Consider the following 23,520-nt stretch of genomic DNA (forward strand, 5'->3'; position numbering starts at 1 on the left):
TTGGCGCAGAGAGACTGGGCCTACTCGTGTTTTTCTGAGAGAGCAAAGGAAGCAGAGAAGAGGAATGTCTTAAGGAGGCTCTGGAACTTAAGGAGATCAGGCTCAAGACGGAGGGCGGCAAGGAGGCAGTTTCAGATGGAAGCCCCTGCTGAGGATAGAGATCTCCCTCCAAATCTCTGCGTAGAGCACCGGCTCACTCACAGAAGGTTGGAGGCGGATGAGCGGAGGGCTTGGGAAGGACAGTATTTAGGAAGGCAAAGAGAAGATAGGTGGGTTGCAGGCTCCAGAAAGGCCTTGTGGACAATGCATGGTCTTGAATTTCATCATTGGAGCCAGTGGAGGGATTTCAGCATCAGAGAAATGCGGTCCCTGGGCTTGAGGCCAAGGATAAGTCTTGCGGTTCTATTCTGAATGAGTTGCAGGGGGCGTAGAGCCGAGGCAGGGAGGTTGATAAAGAGGGTGTTGCAGTAGTCAAGCCTTGAGAGAACCAGGGCTCTGGAGACAGTGAGCCTCTGGGGGAAGGTGAGAAAAGGAAGAGTAACTCTGAGGCGGTGCAGCGGTTAGTTGGACTTTTTAGAAATGTCAGAGATGTGGGGGTGAGAAGGAGAGAGTTAAGTCGAAGATGACACCAAGGTGTTTAGCCTTGCATGTTGGTGCGGGCGCAGGGCCAAGGGAGGCCGGCCAGTGTGAGAGTGGGAAGGAGGGAGCAGGATTCCCAATGCAAACTATCTCGGTCTTACTGGCGTTGAGGCAGAGGTTTTTTGCAGCACACCTAAGTGGTCTGAGGTCACCCACTATCGCGGAATACAGGAGTTCTTGCACTGGTTCAGTGGTGGGTGCCATTACTCCTGGTGGGCTGGGTGGGGGTTGGAGGTCTGCTGTTGGCCTGGCTGTAATGAATGTGCACTGTGAGGAGCCTGGTGCTGTCTAATGGCCTTGCTAGGTGCATACCTGTCTGCGATAAAATGTAATTGCAATATTTATGGAACAAAGAGAAGTTTCTATGTGAATTAGCACCACAGGTTCATATGCCCTCAGTGTTTGGGCCTGTTCGGGTTTCTCTGCCGGACCTACATTTTACCGCGTAGGCATGCAGGACTGAATGTGTCTATCATAACTATAAAATGCTGTCTCTTCATATGCGCGCACTAAGTCTATGCATCTCTATTTCCTGCAATATTGTGTACGTGCCGGGTTTCTTAGCACAGCCCCCCGCTGGTGCATTGCACGTCTATCTATGAGGCTCGCCTCACTCTAAAGCGGTTAGGGGGTTGGGAAAGGCTAATTTCCTTCACAACATTCCCCCCTTTCGTTACTTCTACAGTAACAAATTCCACTGCATGCTTGCACTCATTTTCCCTCCTCACTGCATCTTCATATGGGGGCGTTCCCTTTATTGGCATTCATGCCCATAATACATTTCGCAGGCTTTCTCCCACTTGCATATACTCTTCAGGAGTACATGTCACATAGATGCATCCCCCATCCCCTGCTAAATCTACCCATACTTCCTTATAATTTTCAGGGTCTGGGGAGGCAAAATGGTTGTGTGTTAGTCTGTCTTCAACATCTCCATAGGTTATGGGGACCATGCAGGGAATGGGGTTGTCAGTTTGTATTTCTATCTCCTCTGTGCTATGAGGTACTTTTGAAATGCCAATTGACACCATCATCATTGCGCTTTTAGGCACTGCTTTGGCACAACATCGGAGACCCAGTTGGCAGATGCAAAAAAAACAGGATTAACACTTTGACAAGTTCCAGCATCTTCACCAGTGCTCCCAGGCAAAATGGGGCCCAGCAGAATGCCATTGTAAACCAGTCCTCCTCTTGAATGCCGGCCCCTTTTTTTAAATTTTGACCCCCAGGCCGTGCACTGCAGCTATGATGTGTGACGGGGTCCTATTTTCTGCTTCTTCAGAAGGCACGAAGGTGCTGTATTAACTCCCAATCTTTTTGCACACGCCTCCTTCCATCGCCGTTAGCATATCCACAACGTAGAGGTTCTGCATTGTGATCAGTCTCAGGGCACAAAGCTCAAACTTTATGATGTTGAACCCCTGCTCAGTGTCATTTGCCAATTGGGCCAATTCCCAGTGCATGATTCAGAACCATTTGGCACTGGCTCGTGCTTGTACGCCGGGTAGCAATAGTGATGCAAAGAAAATCTCAGCTGAGCTAGACAACTTGTATTCTTCGGGTATCTCTCCAAGCAGTGGCAATGAGTCTTTGGATAGATAGTTCAAGGTTCTCTTTTTTCTTCTCACTGTGTCATATTGGCTCTTCTCAGGGAGGATGTGAAATTCTGGTGGTGGCATTGTGTTTTGTTCTTCAGCTGCTGGGGACACTGTTGGTGCTTTGTCGGGGATTGGCCCCCCTTTGAGGTGTTCTTCCTGGACTACTAGTAGCGCTGAGTGTAGCATGGCACCGGACAATAGCCCTTGCATGATGGTGGGAGGTGCAAGGACACTTGTTGGCCACACACCCAGTAGTAGTCCATCAATGCTGATGTGCACCTCTTCAGATCTGGACTCAACAATTTTCTGTTGCATCGCTCGTTGGAGCCGACAAAGACCGTTCCTTTAATGTGGAAACACAGCTCATAGCTCTCTTCTCACTTTGACTGGCTTTTCTATTGCTGCAATCCATGTGAGCTTTGTGATGTGCTCTGTCCATATTTGTGCACAGGTTCTTTCCACAATTCTTTCTTCGTATCCCAGATACACGCTGTGTGCCCGGAAGGTGCCTTTTAGCCTACATAGCGCAAGATGAATCAGGCATTGTGCCTTTATAATGGGGACTTCTTGTGGTATTAAAACCTTGGTCGCCCCTGATGCATGAAGTATCAATGAGCATGCATAGCAACTGCTATTGGTCGTTCGTCTTCCCACTGCACTCATGTCAGAATACCAACTATTTGAGTGCCCGGGATGACGATATCTAGGCTAGGGTATGCATCATATTTGGGCCTACGCGCTTGTCTTTTCATTCTATCATGGCGCGATAAATATACCTCCTCAGTGATATACTACTGGTAGCATTGGTACTACTGCTACTGTTTGCGCTACAAAGGAAGTCATGGGAATTATTTCAAACATTTTACTCCTGCAGGCATTCATTCGGGTACTGGTGTTACCTGTTGTTACCTGTTTGGGATGTATTGTACATATATACAGTTGTATTTAGCAGTTTGTTTATATTGAGAGGTATACTTTCATTCAGGAGGGGTGTAAGGAGATGTGTGCTTTTATTTAGGTTCCCCCTCTCCCTCTTTTAGATGGCTTGCACAGATAAAAGACAAACCCCAATAAATTCCAACATAAGTATGGTGAACAGGATAGCGGTAAAGTGCAAGACCTAGTCAAATGAATATAAACTAGTAGAACTAATAACATTTCTATTGCTATGCAATGAATAGTTTGATGTTGACCACTCCGTTTCTTCTTTCTGTAATGGGAACAAAAACAGGTGGGGAAGAAGGAGGGTGGAAAAAGGGGAGTGGAGGGGCATTGGAGGGAGGAGGGAGAAAGAGAAAGAGAGAGAGAGAGAGTTTTAATTTACAGAGCTTATGCTTTTAGCAGCAATGCATGTTTGGTATCTTGTACATGCACTTATATTGGCAGCATTAAGCTAAGTAAGGTGAGGTAGATAGGTTGTCGAGTTTTAGGATACTGGTGAGGAATTTGGCGGTGCCTTGCGAATGTTTGAGACGTGTATCCAATATCGAAGCCCTTTCACCTTTACTGTGAGAGGGGTCGAAAACACCACTTCATAAGGCCCATGGAAACTAGGGTTCTTCCACTTGCGCACAAAGTTCCTTACATACACTAGCTCCCCTGGCAACAATTGTTGGGTGGGAGTGGGGTCTGAAGCAGGTTGGTCTGTAGTGTTTTGAGGACCGTCTGGGCAAGGTGTTTTGATCTGTCACGCAACGCACTTGATCGCACGTGGTAAATTCGTCAAGTATTCTTGGAACTCCTCGCCCAGAACTGTTGCAGCTCTATGGGCATCTGATGCTCTCCTCACAGGGGAGATGGGTCTGTGCATGTGCCTGCCCATTACTATCTTGTGTGGTGAGAGGTGGTGGTCTTTACTTGGCTGAGTGTGCAAATTGAACAAGGCCAGGGGCAAACAATGCACTCAGTTCTTTTTAAAGTGTTGCAAAGTTTGGAAAGTTTGCTTTGGAGAAGGCTGTTGATTAGTTCCACAACACCATTTGCTTGGGGCAGATACATTGAGCACATGCAGTGCTTCATGCCTAGTAGTGCTGTGGTTTCTTTGAAGAGCTCATTGAAAAAGTGGGTGCCATTATAGGATCTCAGAACTTTGCACCCCCCGATCGGAGGAAGACCTCACCTATGAGGCATTTTGCAGCACATTTGGCATCTGGGTGGGCACAAAGGCGAGCCTCAATCCACCGGGAGAAGGGGCACACTACTACAATGAGATATTGAGCTCCACAACATCTCTCACCCATGTCTGCATAGTCAATATGGAGCTTGCGGAACGGCCCGATGGGTCGGGGTATACTCCCTCGTAACGTGTGGAGTGTCACTCCAGTGCTCAATACTTGGCATGTTATGTACTGTACGATAATTGTTGTGAGGTGTTCCTGGAGGTTCGTTATGAACCAGTCCTCCTGGATGTCTGCTGCAATGTGTGGCTTCAAACTGTGAGAGGGGTAGGGCAATTGCTCAAATGCTGTGTGCAGTAGTTCAGTGGGCATTACTGTCTTGCCTGTGCATTGATGTCTCATAAGAGATCAGCCTTGTTTGAGCCAAATGCCCATCTCTTCCTCTGGTGCTCTACATTGGAGCTCAATTATTTGTGCTGTGACCAGTGTTGTGCACGGGCCCTTCTCTGGTCGTGTCGAGATGGTAGTGACAACCTTTTCAGCAGGTGTGGGCACTGGGAGGTACGCTAACGCTTTAGCCGCCTCATCTGCAGCTGCGTTTCCCAAAGAAATGACGCCAGCGTTATTGGTATGGGTGCCACATTTGACGACCGCTACTACAGATGTCTCTGTCAGTGCGGAAATCAGGGCATTTAGTAGCACTGTATGTTGCACGGGTGATCCGTCTGCCCATTGGAAGCCCCTGCTTTTCCAGTGAGAGAGACCAGTGTGCACTGTTGTGGTGACGTATGGTGAGTCTGAATAAATGGTCATGACATTCCTTTGATGCTCAAAGTGCTTCTATGAGTGCTATGAGCTCTGCTGCTTGTGGTAAGTAGTGCATAGGTAGTCTTTTCATTACTAGTGTTTCATACTCCCCTGCTTCTAAGCTCACTCCGGTATGTCTTTGTCCTGTGTCCTGGTCAATTGTCACTGACCCATTAACAAAGAGCACCTCATCCTCTCCTAGTGGAGTGTCTTTGGCTTTGGGGATGTCATCCTCTTCGCCCTCATAGGTGGCACAGTTGTGCTGCTCTAAGTCTTTGTCTGTGCATGCTTCTGTTAGGAACGTGGCAGCATTCACTATTTTGCATTTTACAACATGAACATTTGAGCTTGAGATTATAATCTCATAAACCAATGCTCTCTGGGTGGTGAGGGTGGACTTTGATCTTTCTAAGATCGCGCAAACTGAGTGCTCCACTTACAATGTTACTGAGTACCCCATCACAATTGTGGAGCTTTTCTCAACGGCGAAGGCAGCTGCAGAGAGAGCTTGTTCGCGTGCAAACTGTCCTTGCATCACTGAATCTAGTGTACTGCGCTGTAGTAGTCCAGTGGCATATGGCTCATCATGCTATTCTATGTCAGTACGGCAGTCATACGAGTGTCATTTGAGTGTGGAAATATGTAAACCTCCTGCATGTAGTTTGGTGTGGCGAGAACTGGGGCTGTAGAAATTACTTCTTTTAGGTCATTGAAACGTTGTATCATGTCTGCTGTCCATTCTAGCTTATGACTGCCTTTTTGTGATTCCTTGAGGCCCTGTAAGAGTGGCCTTGTGTATGCATTATAGTCCAGAATCCAAGCCCTGCAGTAGTTGCATAACCCCTGGAATTTCTGCATGTCCTTTACTGTAACTGGCTTGGGCATGGCGAGCACAGTCGCTGCCCTGTCTGGTATAATTCATTTGCCATCTGCTGAAATAAGCTGTCCCAAGTAGAGTACCTCAAGGTGGCAGTATTGGAGCTTGGCCTTGTCAACCTTATATCCCTTATGGGCTAACAGTTGCAGCAGGGCAATGGAGTCTTTACCGCTGTCTTGCTCACTTTCACTGCACACTAGTCGTCTATGTACTGGGTGACCGTGCTGGGTACATGGATGTTACCCAAGTCTTCGTGCAGTATCCTGTTAAATATGCTAGGGCTCTCGCAATACGCCCGGGGCAAACGAGTGTGCTCATAGCGGTTTCCGCCATGTGCAAATGCAGTGAGGTACTGTGAGTCTGGGTGCAATGGTATTGAAATCGACCACCGTAAAGTGCGTTGCTTCCTTGGAGATGCTGCACAGAACGGAGGCAGGGTTCGGAACGAGAGGAAATTCATTCTGTTCTACGTCATTGAGAGGGCAGAGATCCTGGATCATTCTCCAATTACCCTCTGTTGCCTTTTTTATAGGATTTATGGCCATGTTGCATGGTCGGGTAGAGGGCACTATGATCCCTTAGTGCAGTAAGGCCGTATTGTGTCCTTTATCCCTTCTTCTGCCTCTCTTGATAGTGGGTATTGTTTCACTCGGGGTTGTACTGCTTCATTCTTTAGTGTGATTCTCACTGGAGTCATTTCTTTTAGTAGCCCTACATCGTGTGGGCTAGTTGTCCATAATTGTGTCGGCACATGTTGTAAGTCGCTCAGTATGAAGGGGGACAGTGCAACAATGGCCATTAGGGGGCTCTGCACTCTCCTATACTGCACCATGATATTGCAGGGGATGCTAATCTCAATTATTTCCCCCTCATCGTCATTATCCTCTAAAGGTTCTGCATCTGTTAATTCCTTGAGGGCTACAGTGGGATCAATGCATAATACAGTGCACCAGCGGCACCTCTGGGTGTTTCTGCCTAGGACCACAGGTCTTTTGGCAGATACCAACAAACCCTGCAGAGCTAGGGACAGTATGGTTCCTGCTACTAACTTGAGAGACACTGTTGGGTGGAAAATGAAATCGGTTGGCACTCTCCAGCAGGCTTTGGTAATTTGTGGCACTGCTTTGCCATAGATGAACATGTCTGGGTCAACGGGACTGCCTCGCACCACTACGTGCCATGGCGTGTATTGCAAGCATCGCCCTCATTGAGCACATGCCTTGTGTGGCACAGACAATGCTGTTGTCTGTGAATGAGATTGTCATGTTCAACTTGTTCAACTTGTTCAACTTGCTAAGCAGATCCCTGCCAATCAAGTTGGCAGCAGAGCTCTCAGAATACAGTAGGGGAGCATGTACTACCCTTCCTCCCACCTATACATTCAAATCGTTTGTACATAGAACCTTTAAAACAGCCCCAGAAAATCCTTGCATGTCGAGAGTTTTGCCAGATAGAGGAAGTCACCTTCAGTAATGCACAATTTCTCTGCTCCTGAATCTACCATAAAGATGAATTGTTTGTTTCCTATCTCTGTCTCTGCCCCCACCAAGGGTTCCTCTTCTGTGTTTAGGGTCATTGACAGGACTGGACATCCAAGTGTTCTCTGTGGGCTGTCCTAGTCAGGATAGGTGTCTGTTCCTGGGAACGAGAAAGGGTTTCCCCCTACCACTGTAGTGCCTTGAATTGGGGCCACTGCACCACTCCACCAAAGGCGTTTGCGTTCCCCACCTGCTGCATGTTGGTGTGGGGCTGGTAATGTTGCATTTCCTGTTGGGGGTGTTGCAGCGGGGGACGGCCTGGGATCTGTGGGGGTAACAGAGTGTAAGCTTGGTGTATTTCATATGGTATTGAGGTCATTCTAGGGGTCGGTGCTTGAGGGGCCCCATGGGGTGCTAGGCAATAATTCTGCTGGCCATAGCTATATCCTACTCCTGCCCCCACTTCCCACAGTTCCAACACTGCCCCATTCCTAATCCTCTGGGTTCCATTCCCCCAAACCCCCACCCCTTGATCCTCTGACCCACCTCGTCCTCTCTGCTGTCCTCTTTGCCACTGTGGCCCAGAGAATTGTGTGTTTCCGCTCCACTCTCCTTGTTCTCCTTCAGCCCACACTGTGGCTATTCTGGCATTTGTAAAGCTAGGGGTGTTTCCTCCCTCCTCTATCTGTGTTGACATCAGTCCCGATGCCACCACAGCCACTTTAGCTAATTTATTCTGTACCAATTCCGCTTCCTCGGCCTGTCGTAGCTGAAGCATTTCTTTCTCGCTCTCTTTTATTCTCCTACAATGATGCACTATAATGCTTTGAATTTCAGGCCACCCCTTTACCTCGACACCCACAATTTTGTTGACCGCCTTTTGCACTTCTTTGGGTAGGCCTTGTTTTACTATAGAATAGAAAATGGGCATTGACTGGTCCCAGGCATTACCCGTTTCTGTCCTCCACATCTCTTGGACCTTAAGAATGAATTGTGCAGCGCCCTCATCATCGCACTTTGTACATTGCGTGATGGACAGCAATTCTCATGTATCTGAGAATGCTCCCTACAGCGCATCCCATACTTTTGTTCTGATCTTGTAAACCATGCTCCATCGTGAGCATTGTTACTCAGTGTTAATCCCGGGTACCCCGCCTTCACCCACACATTGGCAGCCTGATCCCCAACCACCTAGAAGCTTTTCATGAATTCTAATGCTAGGGGTACTCCAGCTGTGTGCTTTTCAAAAGCATATATCCACTTCCCTGTGCCCACTGTGAGTGCTGGAAGTGCCTTTATTAGGTTATTCTTGTCCATCTGCGCCCATGGTACATATTGCAGCCTCCCGGCCCTCATGTGTATTTGGGACATTTGCATTTTCAGTTTGTTCTTTCCACCCTTTGTTGCACTTCACTTTTTCCTTGCTACTGCCATCCGGCCAAACCTCTCCCTCAACCTGCTGTTCCATAAGCTTTCAACCCTCAGCGTGTATTGAGACGCTTGCTCTGCCTCTCCATCCTCACTATCCTCAATATCATTGAACTTGCTCCACTCATCTTCCTCTCCCCCACGGGACTGTCTGCGTTGCCGTAACGCTCCGTATACGGTTTTTTAATTTTTTATCAATGTGTTTTTATTGAAACTTCAAACAGCATGAAATTCATTGTATAATACACCACAGGAATAAAGCATTAATCATCTCTGTGAAGCAACGCTTCAAAATTTAATTTTAACTAAGTTACGATTCATCTGTTATTCATAAATTCATCATCACACTTGATCAAGTCTGATAAAACGGTTAGTATAATGTCAAGCTACAAGGGGGGAGGCCGTCGAGAACTGGAGAGGGAGGAAAGAAAAAAAAAATAATAATGAAAACATACAAACCAGTCGCAATTGACATCATTAACATCTGCACAGGCATAATCTACATTGTTCCAAGGCTTTGAGGTGCGGTTCGCTTCAGTCCAAATCTTGTCACGGCTTGAGGAAGAGTTTAACCAGTCTTGGCTGAAAAAACATGTGTTCTTTCTCAGCTACATATTCCAGAAATGGCCCCCAGATACGGGCAAACTTGGCAGTCTTCCCCTCAATCGTAGCAGATGGCTTCTCCATTCCCAGCAGTTCCCAAATCTTCAACCACAAATAGGCTACATGAGGGCCATCTATCTCTTTCCAGGAGCAGGCTCGCGTGAGGCGAGCGGCCATAAGTAATTGGATAATCAATTCCGCTCTAGGGCCTGACAGTGGATAAGACCCATCTTCTGGTGCATCGCCCAGCAGCATTATTTGTGGGTCCATGGGTAATAGGACCCCACATATGTCCTTGATCCTCGATCTGATTTCCAACCAAAAGGATTGTATGATAGGGCAATGCCACCACAGATGGCTCAGGTCCCCTCTCTCTCCACATTCATGCCAACACGTGTCTGGATAGTCTGGGTTTATTGCATATAGTTTTTGCATTGAAAAGTAACAGCGAAACAGAGCTTGAGAGCGCCTTCCCTTACTGCAGTACATCTTGAGGATTTATGGGCCCTACCCCAAATCCTCTGCCAGGATTCTTGAGAAATAGTGATCCCCAGCTCACTCTCCCAAGCTAGCATGTAGGGGAGTTTCTCATCTTCCGCAACATTCTCCAGGAGACGGTACCAAGTCGCTATTATGTGGGAGTGTTGGCCTTCTGAAGCTGTTGGCTCCCGACCCGTAGGGGATCTTGCAGCTCCCCCCCTCGTGCTCCGATTAGTTATCCAATGACAGAGCTGTACATACCTGAATCTTTCAGTTTCTGGGAGGTTAAATTTCTCTTTGCATTGGGCAAAGGTCAGGGGCACATTGTCAGTGTACAGCTCTTGTAGTCGCATAGGCCTCTCAGTTGACCAAAGGTGGTATGAGTTGAGTTGGAGCCCTGGGGTAAAGGCTGGGTTCTGTGTGACAGGGTAAAGTGGGTGTAGGCCTGATGTAAAACCTCTCTGTGTGCAAACCCTGTCCCAACATCGGAGTGTAGCTGCTGTAGTAGGGAGGAGGAATCCCCGATAGCTGCGCGCATCTCGTGGGAGAAAGGGCAGATGACACAGGGGAGCCCAAATCATTAGCTGTTCAATGTCTTGCCATTTAGGGGGCTCTATTTGGTTGGTCCAACTCAAGATGGCTGCCAATTGGGCTGCTCTAAAGTACCTTTGAATAGAGAGAAGCCCCAGGCCACCCAGCAATTTTCCGCGTGTTAGAAGTTTACGCTGGATTCTTGGTGTTTTCTGCTGCCATATAAAACAGCCTATTTCCTTTTGCAGTTCCAGAAGATCTCGCTCTGGGATCAGTATAGGGAGGGCCTGGAATGTGTACAGAAGCCTAGGGAGCAGCATCATTTTAACTGCACTAATGCGTCCAAGCCAGGATATTTCTTGTGAGTGCCATCTCTGCAAGGATTCTTTGGCGTCTTTTAGGAGATTAGGGATATTGGCCTCAATCAGTCCCGTGTGAGTTGGGGTCAAGTGTATCCCCAGATACGTGATGCTTGTGCTCTTCCAGTTAAGAGGGTAAGTATTCTGCAAGGTAGCCAAGGTGTCCGGGGATTCTGACGGGTTCAAACCCATTGATTTAGCTGTATTTATTGTGAACCCTGAAACCGAGGCGAATTGGGCAAGCAAGTCTAAAAGGGCAGGAAGGGAGGTCTTGGCTTCTCTCAAAAAACAAAGCACATTGTCCGCGTATAACGCAACTTTGTGACTTTGCCCCCCAAATTCAAACCCCTGAATCTTCGGGTGGAGGTGAATCTGCTGGGCTACGGGTTCCATTGCTAATGCAAATACCAATGGGGATAGCGGGCAACCTTGTCTGGTCCCCTTGCCCAAGGCTATCTGGGCTGACCATTACGAGTTGGCTCTTATTCGGTTAGAAGGGATCTGAAAGTTAGACAGGATTAGTCTCGTAAATTTCAGGCTGAAGCCAAAGCCCTTTAACACCAATTTCATATATTCCCAGGACATGCTATCAAACGCCCTATGGGTGTCTAGAGATAATGATGAGAGGGGGCTAGGGGCTGTGGGGGCCAGGGCTATCATATCTATTGCTCTGTGGATGTTATCATGTGCAGATAGTCCCTGAATAAACCCAGTCTGGTCTTGATCTGTTATTATTGGTAGTACCTCCCCCAACCGCCGGGTTATGATTTTGCTGTAGAGTTTTGCATCGGTATTGAGCAGGGCTATAGGGCGGTAGGATGTGCATTCTGAGAGGTCTTTCCCAGGTTTTAGGATTAGGGTTGTAGCAGATTCCGCCATTGTCTGTGTAACAGTGCCTGTTTCCCATAGAAAGTTAAAAAGCGTAGTGAGGTGGGGCGTGAGTTCTGCACTGAAGGTCTTATAAAACTTATTTGAAAACCCATCCGGGCCCGGGGCTTTACCAAGGGGAAGCGATTTGATAGCCATTTCCACTTCTTGTGTGGTTATCGGAACTTCCAGGGAATCTCCCAGAGCCTGTGGAACTTGTAGGAGGTTTGCTTTTGTTATGAAGTCTTTGGAGGCTTGTTAATCTCCTATATGCGGGGATGCCTGTTCCCTAAATAACAACAATTTGGAGTTTGTCATCTTCCGAGAAGACCTAGCAGCCTCTGTCATCTCGCAGGGTGTCTACCTGTTTTGGTTTGTCTGTCTTTTCAATTTGGCTGCCTATAGAAGAATTGCTTTGTGAGCATCATATGGTAAACTGTCTTCCCTGTGTGGTGTGCCTCCACTGCCTTTATGACTATCCGCAGATCTCTCAATGAGCGTCGCGAGCCCTTCTCTTTGTGTATCACTTCAAGCCTGTGGGCTTCTCCCTCTAATCGGGCTTGCAATAGCCTCCTGGTCCTCCCCCTTTGTGCCGCCTGTTCAATCAAGTGTCTCCCAAATCACTGCCTTGCTTGCTTCCCATATCATATCCCCGCTCATGTTGCCAGTATCATTCTCCTTAAAATATAGTTCTATAGTATAGTCTCCCTTATGAGTTTGAGTTAATGGATCTTCCAATAAGAAGTTGTTTAATCGCCAAGGGGGCTTTTGGAAGGAGTTGCCTGAAGTGGGGACCTTGTTAGGCTCACTGGGGCATGATCCGAGAGAGCTTCTGGAAGTATTTCTGCATCTATCACTGAAGGGGCTAGTGAGTCTGAGATGAAAAACATATTTAGCCTGGAGAACCCCCTGTGGACTGCAGAGAAAAAGGTGTAGTCCCGCTCCTCCTGGTGGCAATAGCACCACACCTCAATGAGTGAGTGAACTCGCAATAGTGTGGTGAGTGCTTTAAAATTACTCTCGTCATTGGCCGTTGGGGGCAAAGTTTTATCCATTCAGGGGTTAATTACTGAGTTGAAATCACCATCCAAAATTATTTCCCCCTCTGCATGATCAAACAAGGCTTTCGATAATCTTTGAAAAAATACTTCTTGCCTGGCATTTCGTGCATATATGGAGACCAACGTGATTGTGCGCCCTTCTAACATTGCCACTACTAATAGAAACCTCCCCCTCTTCATCTCGGACCACTTCTAGTGTCCTGAGAGGAATGCCCTTGCGAGCCAGAATGGCGACCCCCCCCCCCCCCTTTTCTTTAGGCCGCTGGAAGTGAAAAACTTCGTGGGGTAGAGCCTGTTAAGGCGAAATTCATCAGCGTGCTGAAGGTGGGTTTCTTGGAAGAACAAGAATGCTGCATCTAGGGTCGCTAATCTATGGAACAATGCATTACGTTTAAAGAGGGAGTTTAGGCCTTGGACATTGATGATGATACACTTAACGTCCGGGGTCACCATATTGGAATTGCTTGGGCTTTTGCATTCTGTTTAGTGTCAGTGTTTCATACCCCTGGGAGAACTCTCTGATTCGCCACCCAACTCTTAGCCCTCCTGGATGTACCTTATGGGTCCCATACCTCATATAATGATCAGCAGGGAAGGTCGGGGGAAGGGGTCCTGAGGGACAGCCCCAGAAACCCTGCTTTGTGATGTCATTTACAAGTATTGTGTGGTGTGTGGAGCGATAGATCAAGCCCATTGACATTTCGTTAAAGAAACAAAGAACATAAAAAAAACATGCAAAATGGGATGAATAGACCAACATAGTAGAGGCTCGTATCGGCCTCCATTGTCCAACTAACTTTACCAAACCATCAACCATAACAGATGCCATCCACTCAGGTGCCCAAATCCACTATTCTGCGAGAACTTCTGTCACCATTAGTCAACCAAGCGTCTAGCATTCAAGTACCGTGATTCTCTGGGTTGCACTCAGTCTGCAGGTGAGTCCCAGGTGAGGCCTTGCCATGGGGCCCTAGTTCCACAAGGCCTAGGTAAGCGGTGGAAAGGGCTTTGGGGAGAAAGGAGCGGGTGCATGTCCCCGGGTCCGCCCGAACAGCAGTCGCCAGTCCGCTCCCCCACACTCCCAGGGATCCTAGAACCAAGGATATACCATTAGTCAAGCCTGGATAAGTGAGGGGCGTAAACTTCCATCTTGTTGGTTGTCGTCAAGTACGGACGATACCCAAGTTCAACTGCCATTATGGTTGTCCCCTCCCGACGTCAGGGGGGCCTCAGGTACGCTTTTCTTATCTGCCTCTTCTGTGATTTCCACCTCCTGGTGTGGGGGTGCCCCTAGCCGACGCCAGCCCTGAGGTTTTCTCCGCTTGTCCCTCGACGTGGGGCTGAAGGTCGGGTCCGCTGAGTCCTGGGCACGAGGCCTAGAGGGATTTTCGTTGTTTGACTCTGACATTAGCCCTTTTGCCTCTTCCTCTGAAGAGATTATGTAGTGCTGATTATGAAGGTCAAAGATTATCTTGCATGGGAACCCCCAGCGGTATCGGATCTTTTTAGCCTGCAGCCAGGCCGTCACCCTCTGAAGCCGTCTTCTGCTTGCTAAAGTGTATGGGGAGAGATCTTGAAAGAGCTGTAGCGTAGCCCCAGGGAATTGTACTGAGTCCGACTTCCTGGCTGCTAGCATGACCTCCTCCTTCTGATGGAAAAAATGCACACGGGTAAGGACGTCCGGCAGTAGATTTCTTTTGAGCTGGGTCGATGAGTATACCCGGTGGGTTCTGTCTAGCATCAGTTCTTCAGAGGGTGGGAGGTCCAGGAGGAATCTGAACAGTGTTTCCACGTATCCAGACAGCTCCTGGTCCGAGATTTGCTGAGGAACACCACGAAGACGCATGTTATTCCTCCTTGACCTGTTTTCCAGGTTCGCCTATTTTCCCCAGATGTCTTCCAGGTGTTCTTCAATGATTCACACCCTTTCTGGGAGGACCTCGCTGTCATGCATCTGCTCACAGGTTATGTTTTCCAACTCGTTGACTCTGACCTCAAGGCCTCCGAGGTGCGACATTAGATCCGCAAGTGATTGGCCCGGTGGAGTCTTTTGAGGTTTTAATTTCCACTTTAATTTCATGGGTAATGTCTTGCTTGAGGGCTTTTAACATCTCCTCCAGGTCACCTCTGGAGAGAGCCATGCTTGAATGTTGTGTCGCAGATGGGGCAGGGTGGATCTCAGCTGTAACAGTGTGTGAGCAGGATGGGGATATCGGCTGTGGAGTGAGGTAGGCCTGTATACCCTGCACATTCCGCTTTCCTGCACTTTTAGGCATTGCCAGCAGCTCTGAAGTAGGTTGCGTTAGAGCACCCATGGCGCAGGGGCTTGCAACTTGTTAGAAGATGCAAAACGCAAAGCCCCTCACGGGGTGCAGCAAATATTAATCTTGTTTCCTGATCTGGCACATGTGGGACAGTGGAGGGTTCTTCTCCTCGAGGTTCCTGCTCATGCTGTGGAGAGGTTACAGTTACTGAGGCCCCTACTCCCCGTACCATTCGCCTAGGGGACCCAGTATGGGCGATCACTCCTTTCCCAGCTTGATAGTCTCCCCAATGGTCCCCCAGGGGCGTGCTGGCACCAACCTGCTAAATGCCACTCCTGCGCCTCAGGAACATAGTCTTTCCAAGGCTATTATGGGCTGAAACCGCCTGGATCCGTGCCCTCCGTCTCCGAAGGCCTCCAGTTTTTCCGGAGTCAGGTGGGTGTTCGGAGGGCAGCCGGGAAGCAGCTTAGGCAGAGGCGTGCGGCATGTGCAGATCAGCAAGGGAAAGAGGGCCACCGGGCAGAGCATATTATCCAAAGCGCACCGGTCATCCAGTACACTGCCCTCGGCGCAGGTAGTCCGGCTCCACACAGGGTCCCACCTCCTCTGGGCTGCAGCAGAGAACAGCGAGGCTCGTCCAGTCCAGCAGGGAGCCCCGCTTCAGACGCGTAGGTCCAGGGGCCGCAGTCCACCTCTTCCGGAGGCTCCCGTCCGGCCTGCCAACCCCTCTATCCCCCCCTCTGGCTCAACAGCAGGGCGCTCCATGCAACGCGCCGCCAGCAAGTCGAGCCAGGGGGTATCCGGTTCGGGCTCCCGCCACACCGCTCAGCATGCTTAGGTATCGTCACTCATCAGTCGGGTCAGGGCTCGGGCTTGCCCTGAATGGCGGGCGCTGCCATCTTCCTTCCGAAGCCGTGCCCTGTGGTCTTTAGGAGAAACCCTCCGTACTAGGGGCAATCAGCATAGCATTCCTCAAGCAGCCGATGCAACCCCTCTCTGGCAGCCCATGAGGTGGATATCAGGTGAGGAATCTCGATTTAGTGCTTCGGCATTTGTTGATTTGGGCACCTTCTTGCGGAGCTCACGGCGAACACGACCACATGGCGTGCTGCCTCCCGTGTATGGTTTTTATGGGCACGTTGTCTATTCTGAATAGAAAATCTCCTGACTTCCATTCATCCATCCCCTGTTGCACTGCCATTTCTGACTTTGTTATGTCACATGCCCCCTGCAGTCTGGCTAGTTCTAATTGTGTTGATTCCAGTGTTATTGCTAGGTCTCTTAGGCTAACATCTTCATGTGCTGCGACAGCTGGAGGGGAGACATATTGGGGAGGTGGTGCTGTCGCTGGAGTCGATACATTTTAAACTGTTGACACATATGTTGGGTTTCTGTGTCCCGCTGTGGGACAGGCTGCCAAAGGATATATTCCCTTCATTCCGGTCGAGTCCTTCGCATATTCAGTTAACCCTGCACCTTTACTATTGTTGTGCACCCTTCCTTCCCCCTTGCGCTCCTCTTTATCCTTGGTTCAATAAATCCCTTCTGTTCTGTAATTGTTTCCTTCTGTACTTCGCTGTCAAAAGGATTGATATGTGTTCTAGCATACTTCTGTCAAAGGAGCCCTGCTCTGGCCAGGAGCAGGGCATCCCCCCCTCCTAGTCTTGGTCACCCACTGTTTGTGCTACTTCTTAATCCTGTCGGAGTACAACAGCAGAGTCTTCCACATGTACTCTCTGGGTGTCCCATCCACCCTGGTCATGTTTCTCATGTTTCTGCTAGTAGTGATACACCTGTGCTGAGGCGCCACCCATCTATGCAGGTATTGTCAAAAAACACAAAAAATCAAACATACTCTTTTTTAGTTTCCCTGCCCCCCTGTTCACCTTTCGGTCTCCTTGATCACACAAACCACAATCTCATTGCATGCACACAAACCATAAAACATCCCTCCTGAGCCACCTCCCTACACAATCTAAAATAACAATCACTGCTATGCCCGAACTCTCTAATTATACAGAGCTCCTATGTATTTGTTTTTTTCTTCTTCGTTAAACAATGGTTGTGCCACCACCTTGCCCCCTTACTCGGGGATGCTCCCTGTCTTCCTGTTTTCTTTTCCTTATTATTCTCCTTAAAAAATTAATAAAAACAAAACAAGCCACAGGCATGTCACACACCCAATTTCAATCTCTGTGTGTTCACACTGTTAACACTTCCCCATACATCTGCCCCCAATTTGTTATCCCTTGCAAGGCTATACTTATTTTCGCGCGTTCACCCAAACTCCTCCGTTCGTGGGTGTTCCAACACCGGCCTGCACCTCCACTTGGGGCTGCACCCCACTCCACAGAGCAGGCAGGATTCTGCAAAGATTACTCCTTTACAGCCCATAGGAAGTATGCGTTTTTGGGGCTGGTTGCTGTAGGTGGGCGCGGTCCTTCCAGAGAAGTTGTGTGGATACCTCTGCAGGTACGGGGCACTGGGATCATGTCAGGGTCACCAATTGAAGGCATGCCCCTGTACGCCCACACTAGAAAAAATACAACCCACTATGGAAAAAAGGGCACAAGATTTCCTTCAAGAATAACACATTTTAATTGTACAAACAGTAAGGGTGCAAGCAAAGAACTCTGCTGCTCGAGAATGTTCTGGCCTCCAGTGATACAAACATAAGCTTATAAGACATCACTGTGTCATCGCTATGGTACAAATCTGCATGGCTGGTTGGTGAGACCCTACACATGGGCCTGCTCCATAGGGGATGCCAGGCTGCGATTGGTTCCCAACTGTCTTCTCTCACGTGGGGTCAGCTGGGCTAGTCTTTCCCGGAGCGGAAGGTCAGGCGCTTCACATGTTGCTTTGTCAGAGTTACTATTGCAAGATAATACTACAACATCATTATGGCATGCACCTAGGAAACTTGGGAACTGGCACAGGGGGAGGAACATGATCATGCTGACCCACACATTCTTTGCTAGGTCCATATCGCACTCTCTGCACCCAAGGCTTCCGCTCACGTTTTGAACAATAATGTATTCCTCCCTGTTCCTCGTACTCCAAAGGGTGTATTTATTGAATAAGGTGAAATGGTCATGCTCGTTTGGATCTTTTATGACCATTGGTTTTATGGGTGGTGGTCTGAGGTCACCCACTATCATGGAATGCAGTGGGTCTTGGACTGGGTCAGCGGTGGGTGCCATTACTCTTGGGAGGATAGCTCAGGGGCAATGTGCTCATCTTGGAAGCAAGATGACGTGGAGCAACACAGGTTCAAACCTCGGGTCCGCGCTCAGAAACCTCTGGGTATTAAGCACGTTATAGATAACCAATTACAATCTACAATTACTCTTGGTGGGCTGGGTGGGGGTTGGAGGTCTGCTGTTGGCCTGGCTGTGATGAATGTGCGCCATGAGGAGCCTGGTGCTGTCTCATGGTCTTTCAGGGCACATTCCTTTCTGGGATAACAAGTTATTGCAACAGTTAAGGAACAAAGAGAAGTTTCTATGGGAATTGGCAGCGCAGGTTCATCTGCCCTCAGCTTTTGGGCCTGTTTGGGTTTCTCCGCTGGGCCCACGTTTTCCCGCGTAGCCATGCAGGACTGAATGTGTCTACCATAACTATAAAATGGCGTCTCTTTATATGCGCGCACTAAGTCTATGCATCTATATTTCATGCAATATTGTGTTGGTGCCGGGTTTCTTAGCACAGCCCTCGTCCCCCCTAGTACATCACACATCCATCTATGGCAGTTGCCTCACTCTAAAGCGCCTAGACGGATGGGAAAGGCTAATTTCCTTCCCAACACTCACAAGTAATCTGAGCACTACCTCCACATCTCTCTTCCTCATCCCAGTACTTACTTTTGAGTTGTACCAAAGCATGAACAGGAAGGATGCCCATACCCACCACAAAAGACAGACACCAAAGGTAATGCCAAACCAACCCAACACCAATTAATTCACGGTACAGAAGAAAGGAGGCAGGCAGAGCAAGGCTCCTGCCACTACCTCAGCCAGACACAGACCCTGGGAGCCCCACGCCAAAGGAAGTAGTTGGGGGTCCCTCCACTTTGAGTTGGTAATGCATAATGATGTGTTAGGAGTAGCCCAGGTGGAAGCCCAGCAAACGTCCTGCAAAGGCACCCCTGCCAACTCGCCCAGGAGGGGGCCACCCCTCTTGTGGACTGACCCTGGACCAGCCCCGCAGGGCAGAGTCCCGCAGGCTCATAAGCCTGTAGAATCAAACTGATGGAATCGAGATGAGACTTTAGGAACAAAAGAACCGTCACACCGCAGGACCAGAGCCTCCTTCCGGAGAACTAGAAATGGGGGTCTACCCCAGAGGGCCATGATTTCCCCCAAACACTGAGTCGAAGTAACCGCAATCAAAAAGGTAGTCTTCAGTGTCAACCCCTTTAGTTCCACACCCTCCAGGGGCTCAAAGGGAGGCCTCTGCATCATAGACAGGGCCAAAGGAAGGTCCCAAGGAGGATCCCCAACCGGGCCCAAAGGACGAGAATCTGCCACCCCTTTCAACAGCCTCGAGACCAGAGTCCCCCCCAACCTTTCTGTCGGAGGGGACCAGGAAACCCAAAACGCCCGAATGGCAGCCCACTAAGAACGGACAGTAGAGACCGCCAACCCCTTCTCAGCCCCTGTATGGCGGAATTTCAAAATGTTTGGTAGACCAGACCAGTGCCTGGACACCCCTTGGTGAACACCAAGCCAGAAAATTAGCCCAACGACAGTCATAAGACTTAAGTGTAGAGGACCGATGCGCCCTGTGGACCGGCCCAACCACTGCAGCCGAAAAAGCCTAACAGCTGCAGACCCCTCCTCTGTCGGTCATTATGCGATGATCAATGCTATGGGTCAAAATAGTCAAGTTAGTGTTGCTTTATGTACATTTGTGTGCAGCCAAATAGACTAACATGCATTTTGTCTCTGTTTTCTTGCCCTCCTTTTCCCTCTCTCTTCTCCATGTGCTCGGACATCCCATCAATATGAATATTTGGCATTTGCTTTACTTCAAGAAAGACCCTGTTTCAAGGGTTTTCAGATGCAGCAATATTAATGATGCAGCTGTGTGATATGCAAATAGTGTTTATGGGTTGAATCACGTATTGCACCCAGAGAATTAATAATCAGAACAGTGTGCAGTCATAATGTCGACTGCAAAAAAGTCGAAAAAAAAATGTAGAAAAAAAATAGAATGTGGTTTTTTTTTATTTGTATATTTTTTTGGGTTTGGGTAGTAAAAATAAACAGGGGTTGGAGGAGGAACCCCCCATTAAAACATTTTTTTTTTTAAAAACACATTCAAATTTTTTTTTTTCGACATTTTTGTATTCAACTTTTTTGAATTCAACATTATCACTATGAACCAATCAGAACATGTCCTGAGGAGGACCCGATAGCAGGTCAAAACACGTGTTGGCATTACCTATGACTGTCTTTGGTATGAGACACTCATATGATAATAGGGTATCTTCCATGATTGCTTTGGTATAATCCATCAGATCATTTTGCATCTTTGTTTTTGGCAACAAGTTACTTGTATGAAAATGGGGCCTTTTCTAGGATCACTTTGGTATTATACATCAATATCAAAATTTGAGGAAGCTACTGTCTAGGATGTGAAAAATCAACTGTATAGGAACATTGTGGTGTTCTTGGTATATTGTGCCAATACAAGAGCGGGGTAGTATTACCTTTGAGTCAGTGTCGAGCAAAGTGCCTAATGGTGACTATCGTATTATGTTTAAAATGTCCACTCAGTACAATAAATGTTGGCACTCTTCTTCACCAAACCCTTTCCGTTTCCACAAAATGTGTTCACAAATGTATGTGAGTGGTTTTTCAGCGTGGGTTCGGGAATCCTTTTATCAAGTTGTTCCTAAACCTGGTTGCATGTTTATCCGCATTAAAGACCTGGTGAACCTTACAATCCAGAGCATCTCCAAACAACTTCCGACCCTCAAAAAGGGGAGCTTCAATGCTGTGGGCTTTTGGGACCCCTCCGCCTTCCAATCCCGAAGACACAAATGCTGCCTGCCAGAGATGGTGGTGGCGCCCATGACCATAGCCAGCCCCTGCATCATAAAAAGGTCAGAAATGAATTTGGTCTGCCTCTGCATGGCCGACAGGAGCTTGAAACCGTCAGTGCCATTATCCAGAGATTGCCACAATGTCTTAAAGCCAGCCAACACCATGTCCACAGCATAGGACCCATAGGTGTTGGACTGCAAAGCCAGATGAAATCTCACTTAGAACTTCTTGAGGGCAGAATTCACCCTCCTGTCCGACAGGTCTTACTTCTTCAGTTGACATGGGGTAACGGCCCACCAGGCTAGCCAGAATGTCATCCACATCCACAACAGCTGGCAGCCGGAATTCCTCATCGCTGAGGGGATACAAATTTGCCATAAACCTGGGCATGGAGATATGCTCCAACTGAGCCCACTCCTGCAGGATCTCATCCTGAATGTCCTAAATCAAAGGGAGGCCCAGCTTAGGAGAATGCTTATACTAGTGAATCAATGGTTCAGAAGCCCGCTCCACCAATGACGATTCCTGAAACCCCATAGGCGCATAGATCTCCTGCAGCACCAGCTAGACCTGTTCCTGGTCCAAGTACTGCCCGGTGGCCTCCTCAACTTCAGAATAAAGGGAGGACCCAGCCGCTTCTGAGGAAGAGGAAGAAGAGCTGGATGAAGAAGACACAGGGACAAACTTCGACCTTCCAAGACCCACCACAGGGCTGGCCAGAAATTCTTTAAACTGCGCTGTGAAGTCCTTCTTGGAAACCCCAGGATCAGGCTTTGCCACCTTCCCCCTCTTAACCACCCTGGAGGAAAGGCCAATTCCACATGTTTCCACTTATCTGGGTGCTTCTCCATAGTAAAATCAGGCAGAGCCACCAGAACCCATCCCAACGACGTCCAACTGCCATTAAATAAGAAAAGCCTGGAAAACCCCGGGCGGCGACCCTGTTGCCCCACAAATAATGCAGCGGTGCCAGGACTACCCAAGCCGAAGCAACAGAAAGACCCAGGCACACCCCTCCCAACCACAGGGAAAGGCCACTTTGCCAACATGGCGAACAGGCAGCTCCGAACCTCTACACCAGAGCACTGCCCACTCCAAGAAACTGGCCCAAGCCAGCCTGTGCAGCAGAAGACCCAGCTCAATGGGAGAGTGGTGGGAACCCAAATGCGGACCGGGAGAGACGTGGCCCCAGCAAGTACCTACTCCCTGGGAAGCTGCCAAAAGACGCGTAGGAGGAATCCCCAGCTCCACCTCCCCAAACAGGAGCTGCCAGCACCAAGAGGTGCAGTGGCGAAATGCCGGAAAAGTGGGGGAAGATGGAAGCCCTGCCACCGCCTCACCAATCCACACTTACTGGGAGTCACAGGGCATGGCACGGAATCCCCGGTCCCAAGACCAGATGCGGACCATGTCCGGAGACCAACGGGCACCGGAACCCATCCACCGGAACCCACAGCCCTGCAGGGGGACTGGCGGGCATCCTTGCACCCAGTCAGCCTCCAAGCCCCGCAGTGGAGCCACTGAGCGAGGACCACCAGCAGTCACCCCTCACATGCCCTGAACAGAGAGGATCCAGCAGTTCCGGCAGGAACAAAATAACTGCCATGTGATGGGGGAGTGGAAGGTTAGACCTCCTGGGAGAGGCTAGGGGGGATCAGCTTGACAAAAAGAGTTCAGAGTCTTTGTGGAAAATACAAGCACCCCCCCGCACCTATCTCCTGTGCCATTCCCCAAGGCTCCGGCGTCTCCCCAACACTCTACAATATCTTCAGAAAACCTCTTTTCGACCTAGACTCAATCAGCATCTTCTACACCAACTACGTCGATGATACCCAGATTATCTTTCTCCTCCCTGGCACCTTCAAGACTCTGAAAAGCGAAACAATGTATACCAGACCATCTAAGCCTTGATGGCCACGCACTTGCTCTGTCTTAATGACAAACTGAAATTTTACTTGTGGGCCTGCCCACGGTGCCCACCAACCTCGACTATCAAATGCCTCCTTCACCACTGATGGAATCGCCATCCCTGTCTCCCAGACAGTGAAGAGACTGGGAGTCTACTTAGATGCCCCCCTCTTTGTTACACGCCAAGTCAATGCAATCTCCTCTTCTGCTGCCCACACCATCAAACTCCTCAATGCCTGCAGACCCTTCCTATCTGCTGGCAGTTCCCTCACCTGTGCCCGAGCTATCAACAGCTCCAGACTAGATTACTGTAACGTTCTTTTCGCTGGCACCACTAAGTGTAATTTCCATAAGCTGCAAGTGATCCAGAACAATGCTGTCTGATCGGCTCTGAACATTCCCAAACGAGAACATGTCACTGCTGCTAGAACAGAGGCTCACTGGTTCTGTATA

This window comes from Ambystoma mexicanum, chromosome 7p (genome assembly GCF_040938575.1).
Source record: "Ambystoma mexicanum isolate Mex_15411 chromosome 7p, UKY_AmexF1_1, whole genome shotgun sequence".
NCBI classification, from domain to species: Eukaryota; Metazoa; Chordata; class Amphibia; order Caudata; family Ambystomatidae; genus Ambystoma; species Ambystoma mexicanum.